Source organism: Bactrocera dorsalis, chromosome 6 (genome assembly GCF_023373825.1).
Source record: "Bactrocera dorsalis isolate Fly_Bdor chromosome 6, ASM2337382v1, whole genome shotgun sequence".
In the NCBI taxonomy this organism is placed as follows: Eukaryota; Metazoa; Arthropoda; class Insecta; order Diptera; family Tephritidae; genus Bactrocera; species Bactrocera dorsalis.
The window spans coordinates 35,515,119-35,538,347 of record NC_064308.1 but is presented as its reverse complement, the minus strand read 5'-3'; the positions used below and the strand labels follow the sequence as shown (position 1 = coordinate 35,538,347).

The 23,229-nt window shown below is 37.3% G+C and overlaps 1 protein-coding gene across 4 annotated transcripts in view; it reads right to left on the bottom strand.

Annotated features, from left to right (window-relative positions):
• LOC105224802 (epidermal growth factor receptor kinase substrate 8-like protein 2) overlaps positions 1 to 23,229 on the bottom strand; it is a 66,347-nt gene that overhangs the window by 27,133 nt on the left and 15,985 nt on the right. Inside the window, exons 2-3 of one of the 4 annotated variants that reach the window (XM_049460368.1) lie at positions 5,323 to 5,647; positions 4,997 to 5,255 (exon numbers count right to left, since the gene is read on the bottom strand). The exons of 2 other annotated variants lie outside the window; for them this stretch is intronic. The gene's annotated coding sequence lies outside the window, so the exon portion shown is untranslated. The remainder of the gene's footprint in view (positions 1 to 4,996; positions 5,256 to 5,322; positions 5,648 to 23,229) is intronic. One more of the 4 variants, XM_049460367.1, reaches the window with a different exon arrangement.

The window sequence follows — 23,229 nt, the reverse complement described above, 5'->3', positions numbered from 1 at the left end:
TGATATGAGTTTTGAATGTGAATTAGACAACAGTGGAGAATACAGTACGATCCATATGTTGTCAACTTCGATCTTCACTACTCTAAGTTGTTTGGTCGTCTGATGAGCTATGACGATGGAGTGGATATCCATCATTTCCAGTTTGCGATTCCGAAAGAAAAGCAAGCGGATAGTGTTTCGTGCATTTATTGTTAGACATATAAACCGAAAAGGGTCCATGAACCATATTGCTTTCCACCACTTCATATAATACTGGATCTTTCTCTACATCAGGAATTTCCAGAGAAATGATTTCATCAATTTGATCTGGTGTAACCATCATCCAAAGAAGAATATGTGCGTGCGGCAAACCTCTCTTTTGCCACTCAACAGAGTACATCTAGCTAAAGTCAATCAAACATCGTAACTGTTGTTTGAAAAGTCGTGCTGTGCCATCGTGACGATCGCTTACTGATTGACCGCGATCCATAATTCCGCACATATGTCACCGCATCCTGGGAGTACTTCCTGCCTTGTCTTGGGCTGCAATACTTTGATGTCAAAAAGAACACCGACCGATATTAGGGCGATCTCTTGGTGGCTTCGTAACAAATTTCAATCTGCAATTGACCTCTTTGTGTGAAACACACGTAAAGTTTTCACTGAATAATTTTCAATTGTTCAATTCACAAGCTGTCGTAAAGCATCGTAAATCGTAAAATTATAAAAAAAAGTGTAAAAATTTATAATTTTACGATGCTTTACGACAGGTTGTGAATTGAACAAATAATTTTTCTTTTGAATAGCCGGAATAAAAAAGCAAGCGATCGAGACTGAACTATTCAAATAATTTCCAAATCAAAATATTGAAAAACAAAACAGAAATTGAAAAAAAATGTTTATGGAAAAAAGTTACTTTTTGGAATTATCCAATTTGCCGACTTTTCATGAAAAGTGTAAGATGTTTTTATTTCTAAACCTTCCTTAATCCACAACCAACAACCTCTTAAAATTTCATCAATATTGGTTCAGCCGTTCTCTTAGCGTTACTAATGAACAAACATTCATTCGTTTGTATGAGAAAAAGAAAAGGACTGTTTTTAGGGGTTTTCCGGCAATTATTCGAATAATCCCTGAACCTAAACGAATATTTTAAAAAAAGAATTATCAAATTTCGTTCAGTCGTATTAAAGTTATGAGCGTACATATTTACATTTTGGCGATTCATTTTTACATACATACATATTTATATAGACGAAGATGTAAGGTTGTTTTTATTGTTTTTTTTTTTTGAAGAAATGAAATATTGAAATGATTCCTACAAACATGAATTTTGAACAAATGCTTATGATTTGAAATATAATTTTTGTATTTATGAGTTGTATTAAATTTTGACATAAAGAGATAAAAAGTATCCTATGTCCGTCTCCTGGCTCTAAGCTACCTCCCTACCAATTTTCAGCCAAATCTGTTCTGCCGTTCTTGAGTTATAAGTGATGTAACTAACACGACTTTCTTTTATATATATAGATAGTGCAAATATAGCTTTTAATATACATTTAAATTATTGTTGAATTATTATTATTTTAGAATAACAAATGAATTAAAACTGTCAAATAATCAGTGTTACCTTATCGACATCATTTGTGAAAATAAATTTGTAAATTTGTCAAATAATCAGGGTTACCATACTAAAATATTTTACAAACTAAAACAAAAAAAAAATATAAGGAAGTATTATACCCTAAATACAGGAAACATAATCGTCGATAAACAATAAAAAATATATAAAAAAATGTAAACGGCCTAAAAATTAGTTCTACGGGAGAAAAAAAATGTATACACCCGGTGTATATGTACGCGAAAAAAATTTTGTACACCCCGGTCTTGGACCGACCAGAGTAATTTTTTGTTGAAGCAAGGCCGAAGGCCGCCCACGCAAAAAGGAGCTCTACGCGAAAAGAATTTTATACACCCCGGTGTTGGACCGACCGCGGTTATTTTTATTGAAGTGCGGCCGAAGGCCGCTCACGCAAAAAGGAGTTCTACGCGAAGAAGTAGCAATGTCATAGAAGATATGTTAGTTAGGTTAGGTTAGCATGGTAACACTGATTATTTGACAATTTGTAATTTATTTGTTATTCTAAAATAAAAATAATTCAACAATAATTTAAATGTATATTAAAAGCTATTTTTGCACTATATTATATAAAATAAATGTGTGCAAATGAATTAGTGAAGCGCAAGTGGATATAAAAGTGAAAAATATAAGTGCAAAATTAATTTTATATATCGAAAATATGTTATTAAAATATGCAAATTTTCAAATTTAAACGCGAATAACTCGAAAACTACAAGCTTCCTGCAGCTATAACCATATATATCCTTATCAGGATAATCTCCTTTATCCGACCATATCCTTTTTATCCTTGATATCCTGGGACGGCATACAAAATTCTTCCCCCGAGTACTATCATTTACTCCGGTGAATGAACGTCTAGCCACAATCCGCATCAAGCGACGGAAGAGAAGGACGATGTGACCAAACATGCCTTCTATGAGCGCCTGGAGCGCGATATTTTGTTGCAGCCAAAATTCGCACTCGCCTCTGTGCAGCAAAAAGCACACGTCAACAAACACGAGAAAGCTTCGACGTCGAGAAGCTGGAATCACATCAGACAGCCGAACGATTTTCTACTCGGCTTGCGCTCCTGCTCCCTGAGAGCACTCGTCAACTACTTGGTATAAGGGAACTGTGGGAAGGAGTTTTAAACTCTTTACAATAAAGAAAAAGAAAGAGGCTCGAAAATTCTACGAAAAAATGTCGGGGCTTACAGATACTCTTGTAGAACCCCCTAAGGTGATCTAGCCACCTCAGCCCATAGCATACCTAAATTTTGGAGAGAACACTTTTGCAGCCTGCTGAAAGGAAGTGAACGTACAACGCCAAGAGAAGGCGAACCCGATTCCCCAATCAATGACGATGGAGCAGACGTTCCATTGCTCGACCATGAAGAAGTTCGAATAGCAATTACCCGCCTGAAGAGCAACGAAGCGACGGGGGCCGATGGATTGCCGGCCGAGCTATTCAAACACAGCGGCGAATAACTGATAAGGAGCATGAATCAGCTTATTAGTAAAATATGGTCGGACGAAAGCATGCCCAACGACTGGAATTTAAGTGTGCTATGCCCAATCCAGAAAAAGGGAGACCCCACAATCTGCGCCAACTACCGTGTAATAAGCCCCCTCAACATCGCGTATAAGGTTCTATCGAGCATATTGTGTGAAAGATTGAAGCCCTTCGTCAACAAACCGATTGGACCTTATGAGTGTGGCTTTAGACCTGGCAAATCAACAACCGACCAGATATTCACCATGCGGCAAATCTTGGAAAATACCCGTGAAAGGAGAATCGACACGCACCACCTCTTCGTCGATTTCAAAGCTGCTTTCGACAGCACGAGAAGGATCTGTCTTTATGCATTTGGTATCCCCGCAAAACAAATAAGGCTGTGTAAGCTGACGTTGAGCTACACCAAAAGCTCCGTAAAGATCGGGAAAGACCTCTTCGAGCCGTTCGATACCAAACGCGATTTCAGACAAGGCGACTCCCTATCGTGCGACTTCTTCAATCTGCTGCTGGAGAAAATAATTCGAGCTGCAGAACTTAATCGAGATGGTACAATATTTTATAAAGGTCTGGCAGTGAACGAGGGCAAGACGAAATATCTCCTGCCATCAAGAAAACAGTCGTCTCACTCGCGACTTGGCTCTCACGTCACTGTTGACAGTCATAACTTTGAATTTGTAGATAGTTTCATTTGGAAACCAGCATAAACACCACCAACAATGTCAGCATGGAAATCCAACGCAGGATAACTCTTGCCAACAGGTGCTACTTCGGACTGAGTCCCTTGCGTATTGGCCACGGTGAGTATCGTATTTGATGGAACGAGATATACGATGACATTGACATAGTTCAGCGAATTAAAAGACAGCGCCTACGCTGGCTAGGTCATGTTGTTCGGTTGGACGAAAACACTCCAGCTCTGAAAATATTCAACGCAGTACCCGCGGGGAAAGCAGAGAAAAAGGAAGACCTCCCCTCCGTTGGAAGGGCCAGGTGGAGAAGGACCTGGCTTCGCTTGGAATATCCAAATGGCGCCACGTAGCGAAAAGAAGAAATGACTGATGCGCTGTTGTTAACTCGGCAATAATCACGTAAGCGGTGTCTACGCCAGTAAAGAATAAGATGAAGATGTAATATATACAGATTTTAGTAAAGCTTTACATAAAGTAAACCATTCAGTTCTTTTGAATAAACTTGATTTTTTTGGTTTTCAACCAATATTTCTAAAATGGGTTACTTCTTGTCTTAGTAATAAGTAAATAAGTAACATTGGCATCATTAATGTTTAGCCATCTCGATCCAATTCTGTTCCCGTTCTTTAATAATAACATATTATCTTTTATTAAGTATTCAAGAGTTTTACTATATGCTGACGATGTAAAACTTTTTAAAACATACTATACTTTAAATAGTGAAAGATGTCAGTTGCAAACAGACTTAAACAACCTAGCTTCTTGGTGTGTTAGAAATGATATGCCATTGAACCTTAAAAAATGTAGAACGATGTGCTCTTCACGTAAATCTGTAGACCCTACTTCATACGTAATACAAAACTTTCGCTTGGTGCAAGTATACAGTTTTGTTGAGCTGGAAGTAACTAACCCTAATTTCAATTTTAATCTTCACGCATCTTTCGCGGTTTTTAAAGCTAAAGGCACTCTTAGTCTTGTTAAACGTTGGTCTAAAGAATTTAGAGATCCGCTTACTCCAATCATTCTTTTTACATCATTGGTGAGGCCTATATTAAAGTATGCTTCTATGGGTTGAAAACTTAGTTATCAAGTCCATTCGGAGAAGTTAGAGCCCGTTCAAAAACAATTTTTACTTTGTGCTTTAAATCATTTGTATTGAGATTCCAGGTTAAATCTTCCCCCTTATACTTACCATTTAAAAATTATAAATCTCGTTACACTCGCTAGTTGTAGGGAAATGCTTGGAATGATATTTCTTCTGGGTCAGTCAGGTTAGTCGGTAGTCCATTTATCTTATCTGATATTAATTTTAACGTTCCCACTCGCTCTACTAGGCAGTTTAGACTTTACTTTTAAAATTTTCTAGAACAAGTTTTGAGTTAAACGAACCATTCCGCCGTCTATGTCACGATTTCAATTCTCATTTCAGCACATTTGATTTTACAGACTCACTATTTACCATTAAAAAAATTATTTTATCTATTCTTAACAAGTAACATTTAAAAATAATAAACTTACTTTAATGTAATTCTTAATTTTGGCTGTTGAAATTTTTGTTTCTGTAGCTGAGCAGCTTAAGATCGCAGCGCTTAAAACTCTCTTGCCTTTTATGACTCGGCTAATTCCGCCCGTTTGCGAATTGCGATGAGTAGAGAAATCGTTGGGTATTTTTATTAAAAATGAATGTCTCAGAATCGTTGTTTCCGTAGTTGTACTGATGATCGTACTCGTTAGTTTGGGATTTTTAAAAGAGTAATATTCATTGTAGTTGTCTTTATAATGGTCATACGTTTCTGGAAATGGGGATTCGGCGCGCGAGTTGCGTCGTCAAACGACTCCACCACTGTCAAAAAAAAGACAAGTATTTTTTAAGTATTTTTTTTATTCCTACAAAATGTAAGTTGAATCTTCAGATTCAACTACATACATGCATAAATATATAATATGCATAAACAAGCATATATTTTAAATTCCAAATGAAATCAAATACCATTGTTTTTATTTGATATGTTTATTTAAGTTATGCCGGGTCGTTGATGCTGAGGAATGTCAAGTCAGCACAACGGCTTCAAGTAAATGTAGCAAGTAAGATTTGTATAAAGAATAAGAGAATTAATAATAAACTGGACGGCAAGCCGCACTGTACGGTAAAACCGGAGTTTGATTCATTTAAAACATTTTCTGTGCTATTCGCAGGAAATCGTAATTGGCGCAGTCGGCTTTTGTAAGAACCAAGTTTTTGTGTGACCGCGACCGAAAATTGAACGCAAATAAATATATGAAAAAAAAAAGCATTAAAAGTAAAAAATAAATATAGAAACATTAATAACTTTCCGTGATAAAATTGAAAGGTGAAACAATTCTTCTTCAGCAAATAAAAATATAAAAAAAAAAGCATTAAAAGTAATAAATAAATATAGAAACATTAATAACTTTCTGTGATCAAATTGAAAGGTGAAACAATTCTTATTCAGCAAATAAAAATATTTAAAAAATAAAAATTTAAAAAATAAGCAAGAATTTGGAGTAAAAGTGAGGCAAGAACAACAACAAGAGGGGTAGCAGCAAACTCAACAAAAACAGCAACAGCATTAACAATAACAACGACACCAGTAACAGTACCAACAAAACAACAACAAAACCAGCAGCACCAACAGCAAGGTAAAATAATATTCAACTAATAATTTAACAACGACAACATTAACAACAACAACGACACCAGTAACAGTAACAACAGTAACAACAAAACAACAACAAAAACAGCTGCACCAACAGCAAGGTAAAATAATATTCAATTAATAATTTAAGTAGTAGTTTTATTTGAAGTCATTACGTTCTTTGTAAAAAAAAAAAAAGAAAAAAAATAAATAGTCAACGCAGAAATTATACTCACTAAATGTTTCAATCAATTCAAAAACAATAAAGTTAGAAAAAGAAACGAACAAACGAGAAAAGAAACAAGCTAACAGAGTTGCAATTGTGTTATAATTTTTGTTGCAAAAATAAAATAAAAATTAAAAATAAAAAATATGGCAGAGCAAATAGAAATGCTAACTCGATGCTTGGCATCTTTAACACAGATAGCTGCACAAAATGCAGCAATAAATCAACTTACAATTAGGCAAAGAGTCGAAAAAGACTTAAGATATGTATCTCCCTTTGAAGGAATTGTAAAAAAATTGCCATCTTTCAATGAAGCAGTTGACAGGGTACGAAGGGACTATGTAGGACAGGAAGAAATAGTATTCAGGGTTATTTATGATTTGAAAATTGGTGGATCAGCAAAAAATTTTTTGCAAATAAACCCACCTGAAAATTGGGAAAGTTGTAAAACTAAATTAAGGCAACATTATAGACCCACAAAAAATCAATTGATGATCACGAAAGAAATTTCGATTCTGAAAGTAAATAGTATAGCTGAATTAAGTAAAAGATTAAACGAAATCGTGGATGACATAACAGAATATAGTGCACTAAGCGAAAATGGTGACACTATGAGAGAAATTTTTTCAGGGATGCTAATTCAGCGAATAAAACAATTAGCATCAGGGACATTCGCATATACAGTGCAATCGGTCACATCATTAACGGAAATGGCGAATGAAATATATAAATTTATTGGGTTGGATGAAGGCAATCTAAATCCTTATCTAAAAAAAGGGGGAAACAACTTTCAAGCTAATACCAAAAATAATGGTGTTAACAACAAAAATTTTTATTCAGGACAATATCGTTCACAAAATCAAAATCTTTCTGAACAACAGTATCGTCTACAATCCGGACAACGTCAAATAAACCTTCATCGACAACAATCCAATCAAACAAGACAGCCTCGATGGCAAAATCGTACAAACTATTCAGAACAAGTTCGAACAAATCCAAATCATTATAATTATTCACAACAGCAAAGAAATTCAGTAAATAGTAGACAACAAGTACAAAATAGGGGACCAGAACCCATGGACGTGGACACAATGAGTAGGAGAGGTGATCCACAAGAATCAAACACGAACGAGGAGTTTTTTACAAATTAGCCTCGGAATCATTAAACAAAATTATAATAATATTAACATTTTTTGAGAAAAAATTTTATGCTTTGGTCGACCCAGGTTCAACCATAAGTATAATGAAAAAATCGAGTTTCGAAAAATTTAAATTACCAGTGCTTGAAAGTGAAAGCACTTTGGTGAATACTTTGAACGGGATAATTAAAACGCCAAATGTTAAGGTAAAAAGCCCTTGTCCCAAAGAATTTAAATACCCGGAAAACGCAAAAATGAGATGGTTATTAATGGATTTTAATAAACCATATGATTTGTTAATAGGAAATGATTTCCTTTTTAAAAATGTTAAAACTATTGATATCGAAAAAATGACAATAATTTTGAAAAATGGTGTGAATCTTCCATTCTATATGAAAACTATGCAAGAGCAAGTTTATTCATTAGATATAAGTGAAGTAAAGAACATCAACCTCGATCATTTAAAATCAAATGAGAAAAAGGAAATCGAAAAATTATTAAAGCATTTCAATAAACTTATCTATAAAGAAGGGGACAAACTCACAAATGCAAAAGCAGTAGTTCATGAAATTAAAACAGTTACGGATCAACAAATAAACTCAAGAATTTATAGATTACCTCCAAAACATGAAGAAGAAGTAAGAAGACAGATTTCTGAATTAGAAGAGCAAGGGATAATAAGAAAAAGTCACAGTAGATATAGCTCACCTATTCTAATAATACCGAAAAAGATAGATAAGTCAGGAATACAAAAATTCAGGCTAGTGGTTGATTATAGGAGGTTAAACCAATTGACTGTAGACGATAAGTATCCTCTACCGAATATCGATGGAATCTTAGATAAATTGGGCAAAGCACAGTACTTTAGCACAATAGATCTAGCAAAAGGTTACCATCAGATTTTAATGGCAGAAAGGGACATCCAGAAAACAGCTTTTGTCACTCCGGCAGGACTATATGAATACGTCCGAATGCCTTTCGGGTTGAAAAATGCCCCAGCTACTTTTCAGAGATTTATGAATGACATATTGAGGGAATATATAAATAAAATATGTGTCGTATATTTAGATGACATATTAATTTTTTCAACTTCATTAGAAGAGCACATAGACTCATTAAAAAAATTTTTTTTGAAACTACAAGAGAATAAATTAAAAATACAGGCAGATAAATGCAGTTTTCTTCAAAGAGAAACTACATTCCTAGGACACATTTTAACAAAAGAAGGCATCAAGCCTAATCCAGATAAAATTATAGCAATTCAAAAGCTACCAATACCAAAAACTGAGAAACAGTTTAAAGGATTTTTAGGAGCAACGGGCTATTATCGAAAATTCATAAAAGATTATTCTAAAATAGCTTACCCCATGATAAAATATTTGAAAAAAGGCAATAAAATAAACGTTAAAGATCCACAATATATTGAAAGCTTTGAAAATTTAAAAGCACTCATTTCATCTCACCCAACTCTCAAATTCCCAGAGCACGACAAAGAATTCAGTATCACAACTGATGCTAGTGACTATGCTATTGGAGCAGTGCTTTCACAGCAAGGCCAACCAGTATGCTACATTTCAAGAACTCTAAATAATCATGAGCAAAAATATTCAACTACAGACAAAGAATTTTTAGCGGTAATTTTCTCTATTACATATTTTCGACCATATATATATGGCAATAAATTTAAAATAATAACTGATCACTGTCCGATCAAATATCTTGTTAATAAATATAAAGGAAAAGAATTTTCTCAACGCCATCAGAGATGGTTATTGAAATTGCAAGAATACAACTTTGAAATACAATATTTAAATGGAAAAAATAATGTTGTAGCTGATTTCTTGAGTCGAATTGAAAACTCACCAAAAATAAAAGAAGGTAACGACAATGAATCAAACTTAGCATTGTCGGAAACAATTCATTCAGCAGATGAAGAACTGCTTGAACACTTTCCAATTAAAGAAGAAATTGTAAATAAATATAAAATTCAAATTATATTAACATATAGACAAAAAGAGCAAATGCAAAGACTCCATGGAAGAAAAATAATTGAAATAAACCCAATGGATGAAAAAGAAGAGAACAAGGAAACATTAAAAAAATATATAAAAGGAAACGGAATAGTAGGAATATTTTCAGAAGTATCTGAAGCAGATTACCATAAAATACAAAAACTACTTATTGAAATGTTTGCTCAAGATAGAAGTTTAAAATTTATAAAATGCACAAAAAGAGCCTCAGAAATAGAAGAAGAAGAAGAATTACATAAGCAAATATCACTATACCATACAAAAGAATCTATGCATAGTGGCATAAATGAAACCTATAATACATTAAAAGATAAAATATATTTTCCAAAATTCAAAGAAGAAATACAATTGATAATAAATAATTGCCAAAAATGCCAACAAATCAAATACGATAGGAAACCCATTAAACCTAAATTTCACCTAACTGAAACTCCAACCAATAAAAATGAGATACTTCATGTAGATATATTTCATTTCAATAAGCAATCATTTGTAACAGTAATTGATAAATTAACAAAATTCGCAGCGGCTTATAGAATAACAGACAGAAACTGGAGAGCTAAAAAGACAATAATTATGGAACATTTTGCGAAATTCGGTAAACCTAAAAAAATTATTATGGATAATGAGTTTAGAGCAGAACAATTAATAAAATATTTAAATGACGAAAATGTAGAAGTCCACCACACAAAACCAAATAGCCATACAGGAAATGCAGACATTGAGAGACTGCACTCAACCTTGTTGGAAAAACTAACAGGAATTGAGGATTCTAGTCTTTCAACAGAAATGAGGATACAAATTGTTATATGCAACTATAACGATAGGTACCACTCAACTATCAAATGTTCTCCAAGGGACGCCAAAGAAAACATTTGTCCATCCATATTACAAGATAGAATAAATACAGTAAAACAGAAAACAATAGCCAAATTATATCAAAACAGAGAAGAATATATAGAAAACAGACAAACAGGACCAATTAAAAACTACAAAAGAGTAAGGCATAAAGACCAACCATATTTCAGAATATTTCCCTTACAAAACGTTCATCCGGCAAATATAAAAAGACCAATGAAATTGGCAAATATAGAAAATCCAAATGAGAATGATGACGATTCATTCAGTCTAAGGGCATTTAATGGAGATAATAACATTTAATTCTTTTTTTTACATATATATACATGATTTTTTTTTACCCCAGTGGGTAAGGGGTCTTTCTAGAATATACCCATGGTAAGAGATGCCTGTCGTAAGAGGCGACTAAAATCCAATTTCATTTTTTTTTAAATCAAAACTTAAAACGGTTATACATTTTTACTTTTACAGATGACGATAATAATTATTTTTTTAACAATAATCATATCATTGGTGACAGCACTTTTGCAAATTACACCAATAATAGAAGATGCGGGGTATACAATTATACAAACAGAGGACATAGAAATAGTTAACGAAATAAGTACTGTTATACATACTAACACTTTATAAATCCGAACAAGATAGCAGACGTAGTTGATCAGGTTAAAGAAAATATTGAAAAACTAAATATTGAAAATAAAGAAATTTTGTTTGATGAAATAAAAAATATAAAAGCAAAAATCATATCTATAACACCAAATATCAAAAAGAGAAATAAAAGAGGCTTGATAAATATAGGAGGAATAGCATATAAATGGATGTTTGGAGTCATGGATGATGATGACAGACAAGACATTTTGAACCATTTAAAAATTATTGAAGAAAATGGCCATAATGCCATTGTAAATTTAAATAAACAAATAGTAATTAATGAACATTTAAATAGATCACTAAACTCATTAAAAGGAACTATAGACTCAGATAGGAAACAAATAATAGAAACTTTAAATATAATAAACAAAGAAGAAAATAGAATTGAAAGACAAATTTTGTATAATGATGAAATGAATAAACTAAAATTCATAGAAAGTAAAGTTCAGGAAATACAAAATAATATAGCGGCGGCTAAATACAATATGGTACATCCAAGTATGCTAACTAGGGAAGAAATTGAAAAATATGAGATTGATTTTTACAAACTAAAATTATCAAAAGTAGGGGTAGTAGTATACAGAAACGATACAATAATATTCGCAATTCAGATACCAAGAACATTTTTTCAAACTAAGATTCATTTAATAACCCCAATGCCAAATAGAAATAAATTACAGATTATTGAAAAAGAAAAATTCGTTATAAAAATTGGCGAAAACTATTTTGATTATGTAGAAAATAAAGCATTTAAAAATCTAAAATTGAGTAAAAGTTGCATATTTTCAAATACTTGCGAATTTAAATATAATAACAAAACATCAATACAAGAAATAAACGATGACACAATATTAATAAGAAATGCAAAAAATGATGTAATAAAACAAAACTGCGACGACAGAAAAATTGTATTAAAAAATAACTATATAATCAAATTTGTAAATTGCAAAATGGAAATTTTAAAACAAGAATTTAAAAATAATAAGACGGAATATATTCATACAATTATATACCCTGCCGAAAAATTAAATCAAAGTTATTCTCCAAAATTAACATTCAATGATATTGCAATAAAAAATATAGAAAATATAAAAGAAATTACAGAATTAAAATACCATAAACATGTTTCGTATGGTATTAATATAACACTAATAATCATTGTAATGGTAGTAATAGCAATCCTAATAATAATATTAAAGAAAAAAAAAACAAAAATAAAAATTGTAAATACAGGAACTCAGGAGAGTTCTAACAGTAACGCTGGGGGAGTTGCGTCGTCAAACGACTCCACCACTGTCAAAAAAAAGACAAGTATTTTTTAAGTATTTTTTTTATTCCTACAAAATGTAAGTTGAATCTTCAGATTCAACTACATACATGCATAAATATATAATATGCATAAACAAGCATATATTTTAAATTCCAAATGAAATCAAATACCATTGTTTTTATTTGATATGTTTATTTAAGTTATGCCGGGTCGTTGATGCTGAGGAATGTCAAGTCAGCACAACGGCTTCAAGTAAATGTAGCAAGTAAGATTTGTATAAAGAATAAGAGAATTAATAATAAACTGGACGGCAAGCCGCACTGTACGGTAAAACCGGAGTTTGATTCATTTAAAACATTTTCTGTGCTATTCGCAGGAAATCGTAATTCGCGTAACATGAATCCTTTTTCTCTTCAGTCAGGGTGTGGGCAGAATTCAACGATATGTTGAAAAGCTTTGCTGTGATGCGGATTAAGACTAGACGTTCATCCATTAAAGTTGGCCAGTACAATTTTGATCTCCTTGCGGAGGCCAGCTCTCGTGGGTGCACTCCAAGCGCTCATAGAATACTGCATTGGTTACATTGTCCTTCTCTTCCGTCAGGGTGTGGGCGCAATTCAGCGATATGTTGAAAAACTTCGCTTTGATCAGATTGTGACTAGACGTTCACCCACCGGATGACAGTACTCGACGAGCGAGTCCATCACGAATCCCACGTGGAATCTTCGCTCTTTTATATGGCCACTCTAGTAAATGCCACAAGGACCTACTCACCTCAGTCCTTGTCCCGTCCACCGCATTTCTTGGACGCGGTGATGCCCGCCTTTATTTTTACGAGAACATCAACCAGCTGGGCAGCGGCACCTTCCCAAGTAAGGGACCGGACATTCCAGGTGCATGCCCTCAATTCCTAGTCCTTATTTCCTTTGTCATGGTCGTCATCAAAAGGTGGTTGTTATTTTTCATTGGAGGTGTTTTTTACGTGGCTGGTCCCAAACCCAGCGAACAACCCGTTGTAGAGGTTGTTTCGCCTTCTCACTTTAGCTCGCCTTCAAACGGATGTTCTTAGGCTACTCAGAGGATAGCTGCTTGAGCCATAGGTAAAAGAATCGTTTCTGGCCACTTCCAAGTGAATGGCGATCAAAGAACTTTCCTCACTTGCGTAAACTTCGACACATGGATCCATTCCCCACTATAGCTTAGCTTACATATTGGTAGTCGCAAAGCCCTTTTCTACAGTAAGGACTTGTGCAATGCCATGGGTTTTGTTTAATTTTCTAAGTGTTTCTCTTGAATATAGTAGTATCATTTACTTCAACACATTTTCCAAATGTACCATATTTGTCGGTTTCGGATATGAAAAGGTTGGTGAGTCCTAAGTAAACTCGTTTAAGGTGTTTTATAGTTGAACGTATGCTAATATTATTGTAAAGGGTTCTGGAGATCCTTATTAATCTTACTTATTTCATCTACAATCGAATTATAATTCTCTAATATTATGTTATTTGTCTTGATAAGGTATTGGTTGTACGTTACTGTTTTCGGTCAGTTCATGTGTTGTGGAAAGTATGCGGTCCTAGTCAGTGGGTTCGGGATTTCATGCTAACCATTTCCAATCAGATCCTATCCAGTTGATTGATATCTTTTGAATGTTTGCATTTTTTGTTCCCAGTTGGCTTATTAAGCTTTTTATCTTTTATCTCTTCTGCATTATGTTGTGAATTTTCATCTGTGGATGTTAGCGTATTAACTTTTGTTGGCAGCCGTGATAACGCATCGTCGACTACGTTTGTTTTTCCTAGTTTATAAAAGAGTTTACAATTATATTCTTGCTCATATCCCATATCATTCATATCCTTGCTTTCCACCTTTTTAACTTGGCATTCTTATTACTGTTGCTTAATGCAATCGTCAGTGGATGGTGATCAGTAAGGATTTTTATTTTTTTAGCTCCATACAAGTAAGTCTTTAATTTGTCGAGGGACCATACCCTAGCTAGCATTTTTTTCTCTATTGTGAAGTAATTCTCCTCGTTTTAGTTGAGTGATCTAGATATGTAAATTATGGGTCTGTCTTGACCGATTATACCTTGTGAAAAACTGCTCAAATTGCAGTAGAAGCCTCTATCGTCAGAATAGAAGGTTTATTGAAGTCTGGGAATACCTGAATTTCAGAAGATGTAATCAAATATTTTATATCACTAAATGATTTTAAGCCTTCCTCTGTTGGTATCTGGAATCCATTTGGATTGACTTGCTTTTATTTGAGCATTTTCTCCTCTAGTTAAATTGGTACGTGGCTTGACAACTTTGCAAAGTCTTTTATAAATCTCCTATAATATGATGCTAAACCCACGAAACCTTTTAATTCCTTAAGGCTATCAAGTGGAGGAATTTATTTAATAGCAGGTATTTTTTCAGGAAATGCCTTCCTCGTACCGATATGCCCTAAAAAATTTACTTTTAGATTTAGATTTTTCCAGGTTGACTTTTATATTTGGTTTATTCAAGAGAGTGAACACCTCTTAGTAAATTCATCCAGTAAATTCATATTTACCTTTGGATGCAGAAAATGCTGTCTTTTCTATATAGCTTTCCTTCACCCTGATTTGGTGTAATCCAGATGTTAGGTTCGCCTAAGCTAGCGAGCGTATTTTTATATCAGGTATTGCATAGGAATCAAGTATTGTTATTGCATTGAGTCGTTTAAAATCTAAAACTACGATACTTTGTACTTTTTTCTCCGGGGGAGATGAGTAGAGGTTCTGTTATTTGTTTTTCTACTTCGCTCCGTAATTTGGTTGCGTAAGGATATGATTTTGTATAGGTCGGTTCTTCACTTGTTATTTTAATTTCTACTAATACAGTTGTGTCGATTATTCCACTTTCGGAGACTGGTCCGAACAGTTCTGAATATTCATTTATCATTTCCTTAACTTCATGTTCATAGGGAGATTCTTGAATATTATATACATGTTTAGAGATTTTTCCTATTTATGGTCGCAATTTTTTGAGGATATCATCACCAATGATGCCGTCAAAGGATTTTAAATTAGGTAACATTAAGAAATGGTGAATATCTGGTCGGTTGTTGATTTACCAGGTCTGAAGCCACACTGATAAGGTCTAACCAGTTTGTTGACGGTGGGATTTAATCTTTCACACAATACGCTCGGTAGAACTTTGTACGCGATGTTGAGGAGGCTTATCCCACGGTAGTTGGCGCAGATTGTGGGGTCTCCTTTTTTATGGATAGGGCATAGCACACTTAAATTCCAATCGTTGGGCATGCTTTCATCAGACCATGTTTTACAAAGAAGCTGATGCATGCTCCTTATCAGTTCTTCGCCGCCGTGTTTGAATAGCTCGGCCGGCAATCCATCGGCTCCTGCCGCTTTGTTGTTTTTCAGGCGGGCAATTGCTATTCGAACTTCTTTATGGTCGGGCAATGGAACGTCTGCTCCATCGTCATCGATTGGGGTATCGGGTTCGGATTCTCCTAGTGTTGTGCATTCACTGCCATTCAGCAGGCTGGAGAAGTGTTCCCTCGATAATTTAAGTATGCTCTGGGCATCGATGGCTAGATCACCTTGGGGGGTTCTACAATAGTAAGTTCCGGTCTTGAAACCTTCTGTAAGTCGCCGCATCTTTTCGAAGAATTTTCGAGCATTACCCCTGTCGGCCAGCTTATCAAGCTCTTCGTACCCACGCATTTCGGCCTCTTTCTTTTTCTGTCTACAAATGCGTCTCGCTTCCCTCTTCAACTCTCGGCATCTATCCCATCCCGCACGTGTTGTGGTCGATCGTAACGTTGCGAGGTAGGCAGCCTGTTTTCTCTCCGCTGCAACACGGCACTCCTCGTCGTACCAGTTGTTCTTTTGCACTTTCCGAAAACCAATGGTTTCGGTTGCAGCTGTACGTAAGGAGTTTGAAATGCCGTCCCACAGTTCCCTTATACCGAGTTGTTGACGAGTGCTCTCAGAGAGCAGGAGTGCAAGCCGAGTAGAAAAGCGTTCGGCTGTTGTGATTGCAGCTTCTCGACGTCGAACCTTCCTTGTGTTTGCTGGCGTGCGTTTTTTGCTGCACAGAGGCGGGTGTGAATTTTGGCTGCAACAATATAGTGGTCCGAGTCGATGTTAGGACCACGGAGCGCTCGCACATCTAAAACACTGGAGACGTGTCTTCCGTCTATCACAACATTATCGATCTGGTTGGTGATTTTCGATCCGGAGACAGCCAGGTAACTTGATGTATCTTCTTATGCTGGAATCTAGTACTACAGATAACCATATTTCGGGCCCCGGCGAAGTCGATCAGGCTCAACCCATTTGGGGATGTTTCCTCGTGGAGACTGAATTTACCGACCGTAGTGCTAAAGATACCTTCTTTGCCCACCCTGGCGTTGAAGTCGCCAAGCACGATTTTGACATCGTGGCGGGGGCATCTCTCATAAGTGCGCTCCAAGCACTCATAAAAGGCATCTTTGGTCACAACGTCCTTCTCTTCCATCGGGGCGTGGGCGCAAATCAGCGATATGTTGAAGAACCTCGCTTTGATACGGATTGTGGCTAGACGTTCATTCTCCGGAGTGAATTATAGTACTCGGCGACGGAGACTCTCTCCCACCAAGAATCCAACACCAAACTTGCGCTCCTTTATATGGCCACTGTAGTAAATGTCAGAAGGACCTACTCGTCTCTGTCCTTGTCCCGTCCATCGCATTTTTTGGACGGCGGTGATGTCAGCCTTTATTTTCACGAGGACATCAACCAGCTGAGCAGCGGCACCTTGCCAATTAAGGGACCGGACATTCCAGGTGCATGCCCTCAATTCGTAGTCCTTATTTCGTCCTTATGGTCGTCATCAAAAGGGGGGTCTCTCATCTGATTGTTGTTTTTCATTGGGGGTGTTTTTTTACGCGGCGGGTCTCAAACCCAGTGCCCAACCCTAAGTAGGGGATATTGCACCTTCTCACTTTAGCTCGCCTTCAAACGGTTGTTCTCAGGCTACCCAGAGGATATTTGGTCAAAGACCGGAAGTCGTGAGCTGCTTGAGTCATATGTAAAATAATCGTTTCCGGCCATTCCCAAGTGAATGGCGATCAGAGAACTTTCCTCACTTACGTGAACTTCTACACATGACTCCATCCTCCGATACTGCGTCTAGTACTTTCAGAGCTGGCGTATTTTCGTCAATCCGGACAACATGACGTAGCCAGCGTAGCCGCTGCCTTTTAATTCGCTGAACTATGTCAATGTCATCGCAAATCTCGTACAGCTCATCGTTCCATCGAATGCGATATTCACCGTGGCCAATGCGCAAAGGACCATAAATCTTCCGCAGAACCTTTCTCTCGAAAACTCGAAACGTCGACTCATCGGTTGTTGTCATCGTCCAAGCCTCTGCACCATATAGCAGGACCGGAATTATGAGCGACTTAGAGTTTGGCTTTTCGTCGAGAGAGGACTTTACTTTTCAATTGCTTACTCAGTCCGAAGTAGCATCTGTTGGCAAGAGTTATGCTGCGTTGGATTTCCAGGCTGACATTGTTGGTGGTGTTAATACTGGTTCCTAAATAGACGAAAATATCTACAACTTCAAAGGTTTCACTGTCAACAGTGACGTGAGAACTGTGGATTGGCCATAGAACACTTAAATTCCAATCGTTGGGCATACTTTCGTCCGACCATATTTTACAAAGAAGATGATGCATGCTCCTTATCAGTTCTTCTTATCAGTCCATCGTGTTTGAATAGCTCGGCTGTTAATCCATCGGCCCCAGCTTCTTTGTTGTTCTTAAAGCGTCTGCTCTATCGTCATCGATTGGGGAATCGGGTTCGCCTTCTCTTAGCGTTGTACGTTCAATTCCATTCAGCAGGCTGCAAAAGTGTTCTTTCCATATTTTAGGTATGCTCTGGGCATACGTGACTAGATCACATTAGGGGGTTCTACAAAAGTATGCTTCGGTCTTGAAACCTTCTGGGAGCCCCGCATTTTTTCGTTGAATTTTCGAGCCTCTTTCTTTTCTTTATTGTAAAGAGTTTAAAATGCCTTCCCACAGTTCCCTTATACCGAGTAGTTGACGAGTGCTCTCAGAGAGCAGGAGTGCAAGCTGAGTAGAAAATCGTTCGGCTGTCTGTTGTCGACGTCGAACCTTCCTTGTGTGTGTTGACGTGTGCTTTTTGTTGCACAGAGGCGAGTGCGAATTTTGGCTGCAACAAAATAGTGGTCCGAGTCGATGTTAGGACGTCGGAGGGTACGCACTGAGTACAACATTATCGATGTGGTTGGTGGTTTTTCGATGCAGAGAGAGCCAGGTAGCTTGATGTATTTTCTGTACTAAAGATAACCATTTTTCGGGCCCCGACGAAGTCGATCAGCCTCAACCCGCATGGGGATGTTTTCTCGTGAAGGCTTAATTTACCGACCGTAGTGCCAAAGATACCTGCTTTGCCCACCCTGGCGTTAAAGTCATCAAGCACGATTTTGATATCGTGACGGGGGCAGCTCTCAAAGGCGCACTCCAAGTGTTCATAGAAGATATCTTTGGTCACATCATCATTCACTTTCGTCCGGACGTGGGCAGCGATATGTTGAAGAACCTCGCTTTGATGCGGGTTGTGGCTACGCGTTCAATCACCGGGGTGAATGATATTACTCGGCGACGGAGTCTCTCTCCCATCACGAATCCCACACCAAACTTGGGCTCTTTTATATGGCCACTGTAATAAATGCCAGAAGGACTTCCTCGCCGCAGTCCTTGTCCCGTCCATCGCATTTCTTGGGTAGCGGTGATGTCTGCCTTTATTTTTAAGGGGCCGAACATTTGAGGTGCATGCCTTCAAATCGTAGTCTATCCAGCTTGCCATGGTCGTAATCAAAAGGGGTTCTCTCATCCGAGGCTGGTGGTTATTTTTCATTGCTACTGTTTTTTACGTGGCGGGTCTCAAACCCAGCGCACAACTCTGTGGATAGGATGTTTCGCCTTCTAACTTTAGCTCGCCTTCGAACGGATGTTCTTAGACTACCCAGAGGATAAACCAATCATAGAAAAATATAGACTAATTTCGAGTATTTTTAGATTACAAACAGAAATCACTATTAGCGGTGCATTTTATTCTGGTAACTTCGGGTGAATCGGGTGCATCATCTCCTGATACCATGCCTACAGTGCCATTCAGCAGGTTGGAGAAGTATTCACCTCGTAACTTTAGTATGCTCTTCTTCTTTTTCAGTCACTAGATCATTTCGTAGGTTTATAAAAGAGTATGATCCGGTCTTTAAACCTTCTGATAGCCGCCGAATCTTTTCTTAGAGTTTTCGTGCATTACCCCTGTCGGCCAGTTTGTCAAGTTTTTCGCATTCACGCATTTCGGCCTCTCTCGTTTTTGTCTGCAAATGCGTCTTCAGCTCTCGGTATCTATCCCATCCTACACTTGTATGTAACGTTGCGTTGGTAGGCAGTCGATTTTCTCTCCACTGCGACACGGCACTCCTCAACGTACCAGTCGTTCTTTTATCTTTTCCGAAAACCAGTGGTTTCGTTTGCAGCTGTACGTAAGAAGCTTGAAATGCCGTCCCACAGTTCCCTTATACCAAGTTGCTGATGAGTGCTATCGGAGAGCAGTAGTGCAAATCATTCGGCTGATCACTACCCGCCAACTCTCTTCAACCCTTATCTTGCTCTAATCCTCGTGCGAGAACCACTCAGCAACTCCTGGTTGTCTGTTGTGTGCTTCAGACCATCGTGCGTCGGAATGTGATATCAGTCATATTCGATTTAAATGCACTGGCTGGTGTCACTTACCAACGTGTTGCGGCCTGCGCACCACTCGTGAGTATGTTGTCCCATTCTGCAGAAGTCTGCTCCCGCAACACACAACAGTGGCATCGCCAACCAACACCACCGTGCGACTACCACCTCTGCGGATTACCACATAGCAAAACCGAAGAGATAGTGGCACTTATGAGCTATTAATAGCTAGTTAAACAAGTGCTCAGATCTTTTGAGTTCTCTAGGTTTCAACGTAATATATAACGATCGCGAGATAGATAATGGTGGAGGTCCAACCTTAATACTGCACAGCATCGTGCCATATGGTCTTATCGACATTGACATCGAGCTCGAAATATTTAATTTATATGTACATCCCAGAGTTTCATGATGCACTACAGGATATCACCCGAACATAGGTGCGCCACTTCGTGTTGAAATCCGAAAACCTGTATTAGCTTGCCCCTTATTACCATTGCTAGTGGTGGCCTGATAAACAGCACAACCAGGCGACCTATGCTTATTCTCGCATCAGGTCATCTTCCTTTTATTATCTTGATCGAGAAACCTCCCGACTTTATTTCTGTGGACTACCGCACTTTCGTTAACTTTAACAATGCTAACTGGGTTAGCTTCACAGAATTTACCGAGAGCACCTTCCCCGCTTATCTATTCATACGGACGTCAATTATGCTAGGTGATCGTAGCAGCTACCGATCGCTTCATCTCCTCTGGATGAATCGCCTTAATTTCCCAGCCGAAGCAGTTATTTTTGCAAATGAGCCCAACAACTTATGCCATGCCGATCCCTCTGATTCCCGAATAAGGGATCTCAATTTGGATATTCGGTAAATCAACATATGCGGAGAAAATGGATAGAGCACCTAATGTCATGCAATGCCTCCACCGGTGTGAGTAAGCTTCGGACTATTCTCAAGGCTTTGTCTAATCCGAAGGACGTGATAACAGAGTTGAAATCCAATTCAAACGCTAGGTCTCTTCGTTCGTTCGAGCTAATTTAGCATCACCTTTCGGTAGACAAAGTTAAACAAAGTGTTACCCGAAGGGTTCGCTAAAAGGCAAAAGATTTCGCATCACTTTCAGCGATGAGGGGGCTCAGAGTGTCATCAACGAGGGGAAATCGTTCAAGTACTTTGGCCTTGATGGAATTAATATGCTGTTGCTAAAGCACATAAGCTCGACGGGAGTAAGCTACCTGACCAAGATATTCAACCTGTCGACGTGCCTAACGATGTGTTGCCCGCCGGCTGTGTAAAATGCCAAAAGACGGCGCACCACTTTCACCAATGAGGAGGTTAAAGTGTCATCAGCAAGCCAAATCGTCCAAGCCCATTGGTCCTGATGGAGTTAGTGTGTTGATGCCAAAGAACCTAGGCTCGACGGGTCTACCGCGTCAAGGTCCACAACCTGATACCCGATACCCGATGTGTGGAAAACCGGAAGAGGGGTCCCTCTACTGAAACCTAGGAAATCCGCCAGCAAATTGAAGTCCCATCGTCCGACAACTCTCCTCTCCCCAGCAGTTAAGACACTTAGGCCTTGCTACTCCCGACTTTCACGCACCTTCATAAACCACCAGCATGGCTTTCTTAGTCACGTTGAATTACAAAACGCTACTTGAGGACATCGAAGAGTCTATTGTAAGGTAACCCTATGCGAAATATTACTTCCTATCTGAGTGGCATCACCGGCACATCAAAAGCAACACTCGATTTTCAACCGCCAAAGTGAACGCAGCCTCCCGTGCTATATTATCTCTTATTTTTAATAAACTTTGTGAACTAATTATTCATTTTATATATAAATAAAACGACCATCCTGTGAACAATGAGAAAGTGTCCGATTATCATAAAATTTACCTTTTCAAATCAGAAGTAGGATTACTTCACGCGTACAAACGTCAAATGTGTACTAATACCTGTACACAATTTTGAAAACGGTTTCGCGATGATTTAGTGATCAAATATGTGTGGAAATTAATAAACGGAAAATGTGCTAAACGTTAATCTGTACATTTTCAAACGACATTATTTCTACCGTACTTGTATAACGAAAAGAACATACGGTTCTTAGTGAAACGCATTTACGTACATACGTGTGAAATACTGCAAAACGTTAACCTGCAGATTTCATAAACCTAAAGTGTATTATAAAAAAACGGAAATTTTTAAGATATAACTTAACCTACAATTTAAACGTGTAAAAAAGTGAGCATCATCTCGATCATTCGATATAACGGCTAACGGTGCATCATCTTGAACATTCGATTTAACGGCGCGTGTGTATCAGAGATCTGCAACGGATACACAATTTCCGTGCACACTCGAACACTTACCCGAAACCGGCTTGTATTGCTTTCTTTGAACGAGCAGAAGGATTGCTTGTTAGCGACTGTGCGCAGACGAACGTGTTGATCACAACACTCGAGTGTCGTTCATACGTGTTTGTTTGGGTTCGGGTGTTTTGCGGATCAATATATTCGAGTGTCCGAGTTTAGGCTCGAGTGTGCAAAGCATTTTTTGTTTATGTGTAATCGTCAGTACAGTTGATTAATTTGCTTTGTGAGTGTTAAGAATGTTATATGATACGTATTACATGATATTTATTGAAAATAATGGCCGAAAAAAGAAGATTTTATTGGTTGCAAAATTGCGAATGGCAGTTACAGCTTGTCTGGTCTTATGTTATGGTTATGCAAATATATTTTTAATTTTAAAATGCGTCATTCCTTTGATACATGCATACATATAGTTTAAATCAGAGTTCGTAAAACCATCAAAATACGCTCTTGCTCTGA